Source organism: Delphinus delphis, chromosome 5 (genome assembly GCF_949987515.2).
Source record: "Delphinus delphis chromosome 5, mDelDel1.2, whole genome shotgun sequence".
NCBI lineage: Eukaryota > Metazoa > Chordata > Mammalia > Artiodactyla > Delphinidae > Delphinus > Delphinus delphis.
In genome coordinates this window covers 37,061,602-37,078,439 of record NC_082687.1, presented here as the reverse complement: position 1 = coordinate 37,078,439, position 16,838 = coordinate 37,061,602, and the positions used below count along the sequence as shown (strand labels likewise).

Below are 16,838 nucleotides of genomic sequence, written 5' to 3'. Positions count from 1 at the left end.
TCTCCCAGAGATCTTCTTCTCAACACTAAGACCCAGCTCCATCCAATGGCCAGCAAGCTCCAGTGCTCAACGCCTCATGTCAAACAACTAGTAAGACAGGAACACAACCCCACCTGTTAGCAGAGAGGCTGCCTAAAGTCATACTAAGTTCACAGACACTGCAAAACACACCAGCAGATGCAGCCCTGCCCACTAGAAGGACAAGATACACCCCACCCACCAGAACACAGGCACCAGTCCCCTCCACCAGGAAGCCTACATAACCCACTGAACCAACATTATCCACTGGGGTCAGACACCAAAAACAATGGGAAGTATGAACCTGCAGCCTGCGAAATGGAGCCCCCAAACACAGTAAGTTAAACAGAATGAGAAAACAGAGAAATATGCAGCAGAGGAGGAGCAAGGTAAAAACCCACCAGACCTAACAAATGAAGAGGAAATAGGCAGTCTACATGAAAAATAATTCAGAGTAATGATAGCAAAGATGATCCAGAATCTTGGAAATAGAATGGAGAAAATACAAGAAACATTTTACAAGAATCTAGAAGAACTAAAGAGCAAACAAACAATGATGAACAACACAATAAATGAAATTAAAAATACTTTAGAAGGGATCAATAGCAGAATAACTTGGCAGAAGAATGGATAAGTGACCAGGAAGATAAAATAGTGGAAATAACTGTCACAGAGCAGAATAAAGTAAAAATAATGAAAAGAATTGAGGATAGTCTCAGAGACCTCTGGGGCAACATTAAACACACCAACATTTGAAGTATAGGGGTCCCAGAAGGTGAAGAGAAAAAGAAAGGGTCTGACAAAATATTTGAAGAAATTATAGTTGAAAATTTCCCTAACATAGAAAAAAAATAGTCAATCAAGTGCAGGAAGTTCAGAGAGTCCCATAAAGGATAAATTCAAGGAGAAACACGCCAAGAAACATATTAATCAAACTATCAAAACTTAAATACAAAGAAAAAATATTAAAAGTATCAAGGGAAGAGCAACAAATACTATACAAGGGAATCCCCATAAGGTTAACAGCTGATCTTTCTGCAGAAACACTACAGGCCAGAAGGGAGTGGCAGGACATATTTAAAGTGATGAAAGAGAAAAACCTACAACCAAGATTACCCTAACCAGAAAGGATCTCATTTAGATTTGACAGAGAAATTAAAACCTTTACAAACAAAGAACTTAAGAGAATTCAGCACCACCAAACCACCATTACAACAAATCCTAAAGGTATTTCTCTAGGCAGGAAACACAAGTGAAGGAAAAGAACTACAATAACAAACCCAAAAGAATTAAGAAAATGGAAACAGGAACATACATATTGATAATTACCTTAAATGTAAATGGATTAAATGCTCCCACCAAAAGACACAGACTGGCTGAATGGATACAAAAATAAGACCCATATATATGCAGTCTACAAGAAACCCACTTCATACCTAGCGACACACATAGACTGAAAGTGAGGGGATGGAAAAAGATATTCCATGCAAATGGAAATCAAAAGTAAGCTGGAGTAGCAATTCTCAAATCAGATAAAATACACTTTAAAATAAAGACTATTACAAGAGAAAAAGAAGGACACTACATAATGATCAAGAGATCAATCCAAGATAAAGATATAACAATTGTAAATATTTATGCACCCAACATAGGAACACCTCAATATACAAGGCAAATGCTAACAGCCATAAAAGAGGAACTCGACAGTAACACAATCACAGTAAAGGACTTTAACACCCCACTATCACCAAAGACAGATCATCCAAAATGAAAATAAATAAGGAAACACAAGCTTTAAAAGACACATTAAAACAGATAGACTTAATCGATATTTATAGGACATTCCATCCAAAAACAACAGAATACACTTTCTTCTCAAGTGCTCGTGGAACATTCTCCAGGATAGATCATGTCTTGGGTCATAAATAAAAACTTGCAAAATTTAAGAAAACTGAAATCGTATCAAATACCTTTTCTGACCACAAAGCTATGAGACTAGATATCAATTACAGGAAAAAATCTGTAAAAAACACAAAAACATGGAGGCTAAACAATACGCTACTAAATAACCAAAATATCACTGAAGAAATCAAAGAGGAAATCAAAAAATGCCTAGAAACAAATGACAATGAAAACACGACAAGCCAAAACCGATGGGATGCAGCAAAAGCAGCTCTAAGAGGGAAGTTTACAGCAATACAATCTTACCTCAAGAAACAAGAAAAATTTCAAATAAACAACCTAACTTTACACCTAAAACAATTAGAGAAAGAAGAAAAAAAAAAAAACCCAAAGCTAGCAGAAGGAAAGAAATCATAAAAATCAGATCAGAAATAAATGAAAAAGAAATGAAGGAAATAGTAGCAAAGATCAATAAAACTAAAAGCTGGTTCATTGAGAAGATAAACAAAATTGATAAACCATTAGCCAGACTCATCAAGAAAAAAAGGGAGAAGTGTCAAATCAATAGATTAGACATGAAAAAGGAGAAGAAACAACTGACACTGCAGAAATACAAAGGATCATGAGAGATTACTACAAGCAACTATATGTCAATAAAATGGACAACCTAAAAGAAATGGACAAATTCATAGAAAAGCAAAACCTTCTGAGACAGAAACCAGGAAGAAATAGAAAATATAAACAGGCCAATAACAAGCACTGAAATTGAAACTGTGCTTAAAAACCTTCCAACAAAAGAAAGCCCAGGACCAGCTGGCTTCACAGGCAAATTCTATCAAACATTTAGAGAAGAGCTAACACCTGTCCTTCTCAAACTCTTACAAAATATAGCAGAGGGAAGAACACTCCTAAATTCAATCTATGAGGCCACCATCACCCTGATACCAAAACCAGACAAAGATGTCACAAAGAAAGAAAACTACAGGCCAATATCACTGATGAACATAGATGCAAAAATCCTCAACAAAATACTAGCAAACAGAATCCAACAGCACATTAAAAGGATCACACACCATGATCACGTGGGGTTTATCCCAGGGATGCAAGGATTCTTCAAAATACTCAAATCAATCAATGTGATACACCATATTAACAAATTGAAGAATAAAAACCACATGATCATTTCAATCGATGCAGAAAAAGCTTCTGACAAAAATCAACACCCATTTATGATAAAAACCCTCCAGAAAGTAGGCAAAGAGGGAACTTATCTCAACATAATAAAGGCCATACATGACAAACCCACAGCCAACATCATCCTCAATGGTGAAAAACTGAAAACATTTCCACTAAGATCACGAAGAAAGAAAGGTTGTCCACTCTCACCACTATTATTCAACATAGTTTTGGAAGTTTTAGCCACAGCAATCAGAGAAGAAAAAGAAATAAAAGGAATCCAAATCAGAAAAGAAGTGAAGCTGTCACTGTTTGCAGATGATATGACACTATTTATAGAGAATCCTAAAGATGTCACCATAAAACTACTAGAGCTAATCAATGAATTTGGTAAAGTAGCAGGATACAAAATTAATGCACAGAAATCCCTTGCATTCCTATACATGAACGATGAAATATCTGAAAGTGAAATTAAGGGAACACTCCCATTTATCATTGCAACAAAAAGAATAAAATATCTAGGAATAAACCTACCTAAGGAGACAAAAGACCTGTATGCAGAAAACTATAAGACACTGATGAAAGAAATTAAAGATGATACAAACAGATGGAGAGATATACCACAATCTTTGATTGGAAGAATCCACGTTGTGAAAATACTCTACTACCCAAAGCAATCTACAGATTCAGTGCAATCCCTATCAAACTCCCACTGGCATTTTTCACAGAACTAGAACAAAAACTTTCACAATTTGTACGGAAACACAAAAGACCCCAAATAGCCAAAGCAATCTTGAGAAAGGAAAACGGAGCTGGAGGAATCACGCTCCCTGACTCCAGAGTATACTACAAAGCTACAGTAATCAAGACAGTATGGTACTGGCACAAAACCAGAAATATAGATCAATGGAACAGGAAAGAAATCCCAGAGAAAACCCATGCACATATGGTCACCTTATTTTTGAAAAAGGAGGCAAGAATATACAATGGAGAAAAGACAGCCTCTTCAATAAGTGATCCTGGGAAAACTGGACAGCTACATATAAAAGAATGAAATTAGAACACTCCCTAACTCCATAGACAAAAATAAACACAAAATGGATTAAAGACATCAATGTAAGCCCAGACACTATCAAACTCTTAGAGGAAAACATAGGCAGAACACTCTATGACATAAATCACAGCAAAATCCTTTTTGACCCACCTCTTAAGAAATGGAAATAAAAACAAAAATAAACAAATGGGACCTAATGAAACTTAAAAGCTTTTGCACAGCAAAGGAAACCATAAACAAAACGAAAAGACAGCCCTCAGTATGGGAGAAAATATTTGCAAATGAAGCAACTAACATAGGATTAATCTCCAAAATTTACAAGCAGCTCATGCAGCTCAATGTCAAAAAAACAAACAACCCAATCCAAAAATGGGTGGAAGACCTCAATAGACATTTTTCCAAAGAAGATATACAGATTGCCAACAAACACATGAAAAGATGCTCAGCATCACTAATCATTAGAGAAATGCAAATCAAAACCACAGTGTGGTTTCACCTCACACCACTCTGAATGGCCATCATCAAAAAATCTACAAATAATAAATGCTGGAGAGGATGTGGAGAAAAGGGAACCCTCTTGCATTGCTGGTGGGAATGTAAATTGATAAAGCCACTATGGAGAACAGTATGGAGATTCCTTAAAAAACTACAAATAGAACTACCATATGACCCAGCAATCCCACTGCTGGGCATATACCCTGAGAAAACCATAATTCAAAAAGAGTCATGTACCAAAATGTTCACTGAACCTCTATTTACCATATACAGGACATGGAAGCAACCTACGTGTCCATCACAGATGATGGATAAAGAAGATGTGGCACATATATACAATGGAATATTATTCAGTCATAAAAAGGAATGAAACTGAGTTATTTGTAGTGAGGTGGATGGACCTAGAGACTGTCATACAGAGTGAAGTAAGTCAGAAAGAGAAAAACAAATACCGTATGCTAACACACATATATGGAATCTAAAAAAAAAAAAAAAAAAGTTCTGATGAATCTACGGGCAGGGCAGGAATAGACACAGACGTAGAGAATGAACTTGTGGACACAGGGTAGAGGAAGGGTAAGCTGGGACAAGGTGAAGAGTAGCATTATCATATATACACTACCAAATGTTAAATAGATACCTAGTGGGAAGTAGCTGCACAGCACAGGGAGATCAGCTTGGTGCTTTGTGACCACCTAGAGGAGTGGGATGGGAAGGTGGGAGGGAGGCACAAGAGGGGGCGGATATGGGGATATATGTATACATATAGCTGATTCACTTTGTTATACAGCAGAAACTAACACAACATTGTAAAGCAATTATACTCCAGTAAAGACGTTAAAAAAAAATTTCTGAATCAAAGTGGAACTAAAATATACATTATTTTAAAAAAATATGGAACACTAAAGTCTTATTTTCATTTATACCATAAAGAATATTATTCTTAAATCCTATATGATATTATTATCATTCTCTCATTGTACAATTATAAAAAGATCTAATTTATACCTAATTTTAGTAATTACACATTCTTCAACATATTGGTTTTCTTCTCTTAAATATGTATTTTGTAACTACCTTGCCTTTTTTTAGAATGAGTTAGAGATGTATCGAGTAAACAGCCAAATAAATATTCACCTTTAGAGAAGGTGAACAATAGAAGAGTTGAATGACACATTCCTGATTAGTATTGGTTTTAGAACTCAGAACAAAAGTGGACATTATTTTTCTTAACCTACTGAAAAATTCAGCCTTTGCTTATCACACACCACAACCTCAGAAAATGCCTCTGCAGAAAAGAAAAATCATCATTTAATATATTTTCTAAAGTCTTAACATTCAAAGCGTAATAAATTAAAACAGTGTATTTAAGGAATTAGTTGATTTCTTAGGAACACTTATATAGATTAAAATGAAATCCACAATTTGGTGCTTTTCTGACACAGCATTATTAACTATGCACTGAAAAACCACAGATAATTCTGGGATATTTTTGAGCATAACAATTTTGACAGATATAAGCAATAACTTCACTTAACTGATTACTACCTCAACCATAATTAAACTCATAGTATTAAGCTACATTTACATTCAGGTCAAGATCATTCAAGAAGAAGTCAAGTCCGAACTTTATGTGCTTCAAGCAAACCAAACACATACTCATAAACTAATACAGAGAAGTTCATCATTACAGAACCGAATCTTAAGTAGGACCTGTACATTTTTTGTTAGATAAGATTTAGTAACATAACTGAATCTATTTATTAACTGGAATAACTTAATAAATCTTAAGAAAAAAACTGCCCCAGGTAGAAGACACAAATGTAACACTAAATTTACTCTTTTGAAATTTGCTGAAGAGTTAAGTTTTTATTTATTTAGAACAGCCATCATCTGTGGCTAGGAAAATTATTACATATACACACATATTGCTTTTGTTATCCAGACATTAGAGTAGCAAAATAACATTTAGTTAACAAGTCAACTCATCTAGTAATATTTTATATCTATTATAAGAAAAGCATTGCTTTAACTAGAAAAAATTCAACATGCTCAGTCTTGGCTATCATATCTAACAAGGTGCTATACCAAAAAACACTAAGACCTCAAAAAACACTGAAGAACAATTTTGTCAGTAAGAGCTCTACAAAGAGACTGCTATTTCTGTCATATCCCCAGTAATATTTTAGACCTTATATATCACAACTGTCCTTTGGAATATATATAAAAGTCTTCTTTTTTTCCTACTGGTGACCAATAGAATCTTAAGCTTCTTTGCATTTAATCATAGTATTTTTTTCTTAGTTATATTTAGTTGCTACTCACTTCAGTCAAAACACTGTATAACTGATAGAAGATTTCAAAAAGTTCATAATGGGACTAGAGAAAGACCTTCTAGTATAATGGCTGAGATTTCCAATTCCAGAATAAAACATAATTGAATTCTGTCTTGGTAATTAATGGCACTCTAAAGATTAAATGAAATAAAATCTTAGTGAAGTCATCATACATAGTAAGCATTTGGTAAGTATTGGGGTGTTTTCTTTTCTCACTCGTTATTGTTTAGCCCATAGTTACCACTGAGGTTTTTAACTCAAAGTGGAATAGGTTTTCCTTATGTTTATAAGCCTAGCCACTCTCTACTGTGCTTTAGACTAGACAGTGTGTTCTTTGAGGAGAGTAACCATACTCACCCTGTACCCCTAATTTCTACAAGTTACAGATACATGTTATAGGCACTGAGTAAAGATGTGTTGAATAAATGAAAGATGGAATCAATAAATAATCAGTCGATGTGTAGATGTCTCATTGCATAGACAATGTAAGAAGGCATGAAGAGTTTCTATGTCCTAACAGAAAGAAGCCCACTGAGCTCAGTCCCTTTATTTCTAGTGTTACTTGGACTCATAATTGTTGATTCACTGATTTGAACCTTCTATCTCTCAGGCTTTCTGAAAATCAAGAAATCATTTTAAATGATTCATAACCAACTCATGCATCAGTAAACATTTAGAGAGGACAATAAGTTAATACGTTTTTAGAGAAATATTAGACTAACACTGATTTATGATTAGCAAATTAACCAAAATGCAATTAAATATATTAATATAATACAAGATGGTAAGATGGTAAGATGTTGAGAAGTTGACTTGATTTTGAAAGGCAAGCAAATTTCCACTCAGGACACAGTGTTTTTCTGAGTTTTTATTTACCCTCTTTTACCCAAAAGCATTTATTGAACATTTACTGAATTAAGCTAGAATTCCAGGCTTGGAAGACAAGGATGAAGATGCCCTGGCCCTGCCCCAGAGGCAGTCACCATTGAGTGGGGAAAACACAAACCTGTACAACCAATGGTAACACAAATCAGGATGTGGTAAATGCTGTAGACACCAGTGGGTGTGCATTAGGTTTCCCAACACACATTATCTCTCTGTGTATATATTTCTTATATTTCATGTGTATAAAGCCCTGTACTATTCAGTACAGCAGAGTTCCAAAAATAGCACTTTTCACAGATTTTTTTTAAAAATTCATAGAGTGAAATTTAATAGTTCTGCCCTTTTTTATTTAATTGAGAAAAGCAGGCGACGAAGGCTTACCTATTTCTCAGGAGGATCAAGAGCTTTTGCACTTTCAATTCCCTGTCAGTCTATATTTTTGTAAAAGATTCATACAAGTGCAAACTAAAGATTATTTTTTCATCGTCTAAGACAAATTTCTCTCCAGAATATTACAAGAAACGTCTTGCCTGCAAAAGCTGCTTGATCTTTTTTAAAGAAAAAAGCAACGAAATTAATAGGAGTAGCTCAATGAATCCCATGTTCTTCAAATAATTCAACTAAGAAAAAAAGGTTAATACTACTACAGATAATGTACATATTTACTGTTGATAAATAACTACCTAGGCAATTTTATTTTCTATATTTTCTGTGATTTCTTACTGATAACAGTGAAAAAATTATAAATATGATATAATTTTTTAAAGCCACAGATTAAGACTCAAGAGACCTGAATTCTGGATACACTTGATCACTAATTGTTGACAAATTACTTAAAGGTCTTTGTGTATTGTCTGTGTGGCAAGAAGTTGGGAGCAACCTAACTCTGCTGGAGATGGTGTTAAACACCACTGCATACCAAGGATCCATGAGATATCTCATGAAATGAGAAGCTTCCAAAGCACATAGTTTGAAAGTAAACCCAAGTAGATAATTCTGCCTCTAAAAATACAGTATTTTATTTAAATTACTAGAATACTAAATGAGGCTCAGAGCTACAGGAAAGAAAAAAAATAAACATTATCATCAAATAAAAATTCTACCCTGGGCTTCCCTGGTGAGGCAGTGGTTGGGAGTCCGCCTGCCGATGCAGAGGACACGGGTTCATGGCCCGGTCCGGGAAGATCCCACGGATTGGCTGGGCCCGTGATCCATGGCCACTGAGCCTGCGCGTCCGGAGCCTGTGCTCCGCAACGGGAGAGGCCACAACAGTGAGAGGTCCGCGTACCGAAAAAAAAAAAAATTCTACCCGGAAAGTAAATAAAGCACTCTGAGTCACAACTAGAAATACTCTGCTTGCTATGATATTTTTAAGTTACAGAATATGCATGTATATTTTCTAGATATCAAAAGCTCATAGTAAGCAAAAAAATCAGAGTCATTAAGAAAGTTCATGCTTCACTTCTCTTTATTCCTTTGCTTTAAAAGAACTCTTCCTAGAAATAGACATTCTGCATCTGTACCCAAATTTGGGAGCTGATTTAAAAATAACTTCAACCTACAAAAAAACTCTTTGGATTAAAAGTAATAGCTGAAGTTTTAAGGCTTTTTTATTGATAATTTTTGAAATTCAGACTTAATCTTGAAATATGTAAAAAATAAACTTTTTTGTTTGTTTGTGGTTTGTTTCTTAAGTACTAATGCCCATGGTAAATGGCTAGGATCATGGACACTAAGGAAATGGCTCACAGTCATACAGCTTGCAAATGGTAGGCCCAGATATTTTAACCAGAAATTCAGGTCTGCTCATTTTTCACCAGGGCACTACCACAGTTGCAATTGATTGCATTAACCAAACATATATCATTCATTCATTAAGCAAATATTTGGTGCGAGCCCACACTATGCCAGATACTATTCTTAGTGCTACAGTACAGCAGTGTGCAAAAGAGACAAAATCCCAACCATGTGCTGCTAATTGTTCAACAAATGGCTGGGGGTGAGAGAGAGGAGAGAACTTATCGGCAGTAATTGTTTATTTACACAATGTACATATTCCTATCATGACAAAGTTCAATCTACCAACTTGACATCATTGAACTTAAAGCTGAGAAGGGATGTGCACAATCAACTCTTGTGAGCCTATGTGAGCTCACAGCACACCACTGAAAAACAATCCCTGCCCAACTGAAAAATGCATTCTAGCAGAGAGAGAGAAGCAACGTGCTAGTTACATATATAGTGTATCAGATACCAAAAAGTGTTATGGAGGGAAAAAAAATAGAAAGACAGGGAAGTTGGGTAGTCGGTGTGGGATAGGCAGTATAGATTAGGAAGGGGCAATTTTAAATAGGATAGGCAGGAAAGACTCCCTTAAAAATGACATTTGAGCCAAGTCCTGAAGGTGGTGAAGGCGTGAGCCAAGTGGATAATAAAGGAAGAGCATTTGAAGGAGGGGTGTCCGGGTGGCTACATGGCAAAGGCTTGTGTATTTATTTTAAGAATTTTTACCATAAGTGAGATGGGAAGACATCTCACTTGACTGGAAGGTTTTTTTGCTTTGCTTTTTTTTGTTTTTAACCAAGGAGTGACATGATCTCACTTATATTTTTCAAATATCACTCTTGCTGATGTTTTGAGAGTAAACCATTTGGGGGTGAGCAAAAGTGGAAGCTCTTACAATAATCCAGGTTTGGATCAGAATGGTGCTGGAGAAAATGGTGAGAAGTAGTGAGATTCCAGATATATTTTTAAAGTAGTGCCAACAGAATTTGCTGACAGATTGGATGTAAATTATTGTCCAAAAGATGATTCTGAAGATTTTGCTCTAAGCAACTGGAAAGATGGATTTAGCATTTACTGAATTAGAGCAGAGCAATTTTAGAGGAAAGATCAAGGGTTTGGTTTGGTATATGTATCATTTGCTATGCCTATTAGCCATCTGAGCTGAGATATAGAACAAGCAATTGGGTTTATGAGTCTGGTTTCGGGGAGAGGTTTGTGTTGGAGATATAACTGGGGAGTATTCAAGATACTGATAATATTTTAAACACTAGGACTCAATGGGAGCACCAGAAGAGTGAATGTAAATATATTTAAGATTTAGTTAGCTATTTAACAAAAATATATTCCAGCACTGTACTCAGTTCTATGCAAGTATTAGCTCACTTAATTCTCATAAACCTAGAAGGTAGGTACTATTACTTTTTTCCCTTTTTACAAATAAACTGAAGCACAGCAAGGTTAACTAACTTGCCCAAGCTCACAAGTAAATGGCTAATCAGTGGCAGATTTGGAATTTCTAAACCAAGATGTCCAGATCCAGAGTTCTAGTTAGAGAAGAGAAGTTATCTGAAAGTCTGAGGCTTTTGGCACTGCAAGAATTTACAGGTCAGGGAGATGAAACAGACAGTAAATCCCATTCATAGCACGTAACACATTTTACTTTTCCATAGAAATTCTAACTACGCTCAGGGAGAATAGATTTACCAATGTTTTGTTTCCCTTTGTATTTTTATATATTTTCTATAATCAGTACATGTTACTTCTAGAATCAGAAAATATTGTATTAAAATAATAGAAGCTGCAGAGTTTTTCTTTAAACCTGTTTCAAGGGATGCATGTCATTCTCTGTTTTCAGCCCATCGTGATGATAACATGCAATGAAAATCATTACAGAAAAAACAGAAGTGCTCTCTGCTTGGGGTATGAATAGAGTTACCATGAAATTTACTGGCCAAATAAAAATTCCTGAGAGTAAAAATGAGCACTATTAATTATGCCATGACAACAGGCTTAAGTTAGAACTACCTAAACATACTTAGAGTAGGTACAGGTACCCCAGCTGGGCTCTTTCTTAAGAATATCACTTGTATGAACACAGGAGTGCAGACTCTTATCTGGTCCATGCACAACATATTCTCACTAGTGTTCACTGTAGGTTAAAGATACCTTTATTAGTCATTATTGTTGTTTTATCTTTGTTATCAACTACTGGTTAGAACTGAACATCAGAAAACAAACTGAGCACTACCTACATATTATTATATTTCAGTACTAGAGGTACTCTACTTGGGGCTCATCAGTTCTTGGATGAAAAATAATATCATAGACTTTAGCTAGTTTGATGAATAAAACCACATTTTAAGGATTTGAAAAAGACATATTAATGATGTTAAATCTAGTAAGAAATCACTTTATGCAGTGATCAAGTACTATATTTATAAACATTAAAAAGAATTATCTTCATTCCTATTCTAACATAAATGAACTGGGGGGGAAAAAAAGCATCTAGGTGCCAGCTTCTACTTCCTAAGCTACTTTTAACATTACATAAACATTAACTTTAGTGTGGAACATTTGCAAGATGGGATGGCAAAATGGAAATACAAGTGAATATACTGTACCTTGTTTTACCTGTAAGGAACACACACCTGACAAAAGGCAATTTTCACATCCAAGGTTGGTTCACTGCAGTAGTACAATAAATGGAGGCTCATAAATACCTATAGAAAAAAATGGGGGCATGAATTTCCAAATCACCTAATTATTCATTATTGAATAGTATAAACTTCAGCATAATTTGAATTATACACAAGGTTTCAGGCACTACATATATTCAGCATAATCCTTGTCCAGACCAGTACTAGGTGCTTTTCACAAATTGTAAATATTAAATAATAAAATAAGGTTTAAAAATGTCCTATCTTCTATAATGATCAATGTCACCACAATCATAAAGACCAGATATAAGAAACTGGATATACCTAATGTGTTAAAGTTAAGTACATCCTATTATAGAACACTTTCAGTTCTAGGCAACTAATTTTTAAAAATTCTCAAATACATGCTCAAGAGGATATATATATAATAAGAATATTTGTTGTAGAATAAAGGGACTATTAAATAAAACTTAATTTATAATAAAATTACAGACAGGACTTGGAATAATTGAATCAAAGCTTAGGGCATCACCATGGAAAATATTTCAAACATGATGTTGAGTGGGGAAAAAAATAAGCTTTCAAAAAAGTATGAATATCACTGTATTATTAATGTAAAATTTTAAAGTACACAAAATAATATACATTGCTTTGTTATCTACCCATATAACCATAGATTAAAGAAAATAGGACACTACGTTAACATGTATTTAATCTTGGTGGTAAGTACAAAGATTTCAAGTATATTGCTTTCTGTATGTTTAAAATATTTTTTAATGTTGTAAAGTTTTAAGGAGAGGATAATAATCTAACAGTGGAAATGCCAAATTAGGTACTGGGTTATTTGGGAATGATGAGGCAGCATCAGAAAAACCCAACCAAAATCTTATTCAGTTCAATTAAACACACTTTGTTGAATATGTATTGTGTGCAAGATACAATTCTGTGAGATTAAACAATTTTAAAACCACTATTGACACAAGACTTCTGTTTCTGGCAATATGAATGATTAGATATCTTGAAAACCACTTTCAGTGCAAAACTTCTAGAAAGGTTAGGTGAAATAGACAAAATGCCTTTTAAAATGAATAGCTGAGCTGCCCAAAAAAAGGCAAGAAAAATTCTGAAAGGCTGAAAACAATGTGAAAGGATCCATGCAGAGAAATAAATGAGCTGAAACTGTCACTCATCCTCAGACCATCTGCTGATGTCTGAAGATCAGAAATTTAGCTTTTAAAGGGCAGCATGCAGAGTACAGGAACCAAAGCTTGGAAGCTATCTATGGTGGGAAGTTACAACAGAGACACCTGCATAAAGTTTACTATAGAAAGTTTCAAACAAAATTCTGGAGCAAGCAAAACAATCCCAGAAGGAAGGTCTGAATTGCAAGAAAAAATATTTTACATTGGAACCTGTGTAGATTTTTTAAATACAAGGAAGAATGAAAGGACTAGACTATGTGAGACATTTCTGAAGAAGAATAAGGTGGGTATTTGTGGAGGCTGGGGAGGGAGTTGCTCTACCAGAGATCAGGATTTATTATAAAGTTGTAGTAAGTAAGGTACGCAGGGTGGATACAGAGGTAGACTACTGATTAATAGAACAGAGAGCCCAGAAACAGACACATACATATATGGAAACTGATTATGCTAAATTATGTTAATATAGACATTTAAACCTGACTATATTAAAGATATCTGGGGAAAGGAGAGACTATGCATTAAACCAAGCTGAGACAATTGGTCATAAATATTGGGGCAAGGGGAGGGAGGAATTGTCCTTGTTAGAGACAATTCTCTATCGGCTTCTCATATTTCTGCATGTCTTACAGGCAGAGGCACTGGCTGCCTTTATTCCAGACTATCTTCTCAAGCATGGTTATAGAGCAAACATATCTCCTTCTGGAGCATAAGGCAGGTTTGATTGCTCTCCAGTATAATATAGGTAAGGTGGCCCTCTGGGGCAAAGGTCAGGCATGCTAACCATCCACCATAAGAGATTTGGGTTCCCTAAGCTTGGGGTTCCTCTTCAATAGCACCACTCACTGTATGTGCAGTAGTCACCTGACCTTCTTTGAGTTGTTCTGTGGGAAATGAGCCTGAGAAACTGGCATGAATTCTGACACTCTAGCTCCTGTTATTAACGTGAGTAGTAAAGAACTTTGATCTGACCCAGGAATCGCTTATCTTCTGCCAGCATTCATGAAACTGTGGCAAGCTACCTTGTTAGCTTGCAAGTAGGGTAACAGCTAAAACTCTTCAAAGTTCTTGACAACCCCTACCTCATATTGCATACAAAACACAATTCCAGACATATTAAAATTTTCAGGAAAGGCCAAACTTTAAATAATATAGAAGGAAATGTAGTTGAATGTCTGAGGAATACATCATAAATAATATGTAAATATGCTAAGTTAAAAAGGAAACTACTGATAAAATAGACTATTTAAAATGAATCATTTCTGTTTATGAAAAAATGTGATAAAGAAGTAGTCCATAAATTTAGAAAAAATATTTGAAACACATATAACCAGAGGAAGATTTATCCAGAATCTATAAATAGCTCCTAAAATATAAGAGGAAAAAGATAAAGAACCCAACAGAAGAATGGGCAAACAATATGGAATACATTTTATTAAAAAAAGAAATATAAAAAGGCTCATAAATATATGTGTAATTTAAAGCCACATTGAGATACTGTTTTGTACCTATCATATTAATAAAAGCTGAAAAGTATGATAATATTCAGTTTTTGCAAAGCGGTTGATCAGATGGGAATATTTATACACTGCTGATAATTTTGACAGTTGGAACAACCAAATTTAGGGGGAAAATAGCATTACACAGTAAACTTCTGCATAGCCTAACACCCACCAATTCTACTTCTACACATATTTCCAGAGAAACTCTTGTGTTTTACTACCAAGATATATATAAAAGGCAGTTCATTAGAATACTTTTGTAATAGTAAAATAAATAATAAAAATTAATACTGGAAAAAGATAATCACAGAAAGACCAATGAATAAATAAACTATGGTACATTCATTTAGTGGAATACCATATGGTAATGAAATGGTTGTATAAAGAAACAAATATCAATGTGCCAAATATAAACATGGTAAATGAATGAAAAGAAGTCATGGGTAACTTTACTTACGAAAGTTACAAAATATACACAACTAAACAATATATTATTTAAGAATGTCTTTTTACTATGATAAAACTATAAAGAAAAGCAAAAGAATAAAAAATGCAAAATTCAAGAGATTGGCTATCTCCTAGGGAGGGGAAGAACACCCCTAGATAGGGGCATGCAGGGGTTTTCAATGGTATTCGTTATGACTACTTTGAGCTGAGTAGTGATGTCATGCAACATTATTTCACTATTATTCTTTAAACCCTACAGGTATAAAATATAGGCTATTTGATATGTCTGTGATATTTTATAATAGAAAAAGGTTCATGTGACACAAGGAACAAGGTCCTTCATTCTCTTGCTAGGCATTGTTGTCTCTTCATGGATGTCTGGAACAAAAACGCTTGTAAAGCCACTAATAGGAAATGATCTTAAGAAATGCTGAGCAGTGTAAAGCAGAACAATAGAAAGAACTCTGTGCTTGATGATACCATTAAACTACTGAATTAAGAAATTCTGGATTTTTCTAATTCTAGACTTTTTGTTATATGAGAAACTAAATCTGCTACAGGAAAAAAATGTTACTAAAATACAGTCATAAAATAAATAAAAAGTAAAACAAAACAACAAAAGAAAAAATTTACTCCTCAAATTTCAATCTGTGAGATTGTTTTATTGCATTTCCATGAGATTCATGCATAATTTTTGCCAGATAGTTACCTCCACTTCTTATTTTTAATTTTTTAAAAATTTAGTTTGCCCAGGTATAATTTATACACAGCAAAATGAACAGTTCTAAAGTGTGCAGATTGATGAGTTTTGACAAATGCATATATCCATGTAACTCACATTGTGATAAAGGTAAAGTCTGAAAATCCCCGTACCCTTTTCTTGACAATAGTCCCCACCCCCCATGCAACAATGTTCTAACTTCTTTCTCTATATAGATTAGTTTTTCTTGTCCTAGAACTTATATAAATGAAATAATACAGTATATACTCTTTTTCATTGGGCTTCTTTTAAAATTCATCCATGTTGGCAAAAGTATCAGTAGTTGTTCTTTTTTTCTGCTGAGTAAAATGTATCAGTTTATCTATTCTCTATTCTGCTTTTAGACATTTTAGGTGTTTCTATTTTTTGGATATCAATAATGCTGCACGAACATTTATATACATGTATTTTTGCACAAATATGTTTTCATTTCTTTTGGGAAAAATACCTAAAGAAGGAATTGTTGGATCGTGGGATAGGAATATATTTAACTTATTAAAAATTGTCAGACACATTTTCTACCCCCTGTAGCAATGCATAAAAATTCGGTTGCTTCACATCCTTGTCAACATTTTGGTGTTGTTATCAGTTTTCTAAATTTTAATCATTCTAGTGAGTGTTT

General features: G+C 34.4%; 1 long non-coding RNA gene across 1 annotated transcript in view; it reads right to left on the bottom strand.

Moving 5' to 3' along the window:
• LOC138414082 (uncharacterized) overlaps positions 1-16,838 on the bottom strand; it is a 209,528-nt gene that overhangs the window by 12,826 nt on the left and 179,864 nt on the right. The window contains exon 3 of the long non-coding RNA XR_011246474.1: positions 12,273-12,371. This is a non-coding gene — a long non-coding RNA (uncharacterized lncRNA). The remainder of the gene's footprint in view (positions 1-12,272; positions 12,372-16,838) is intronic.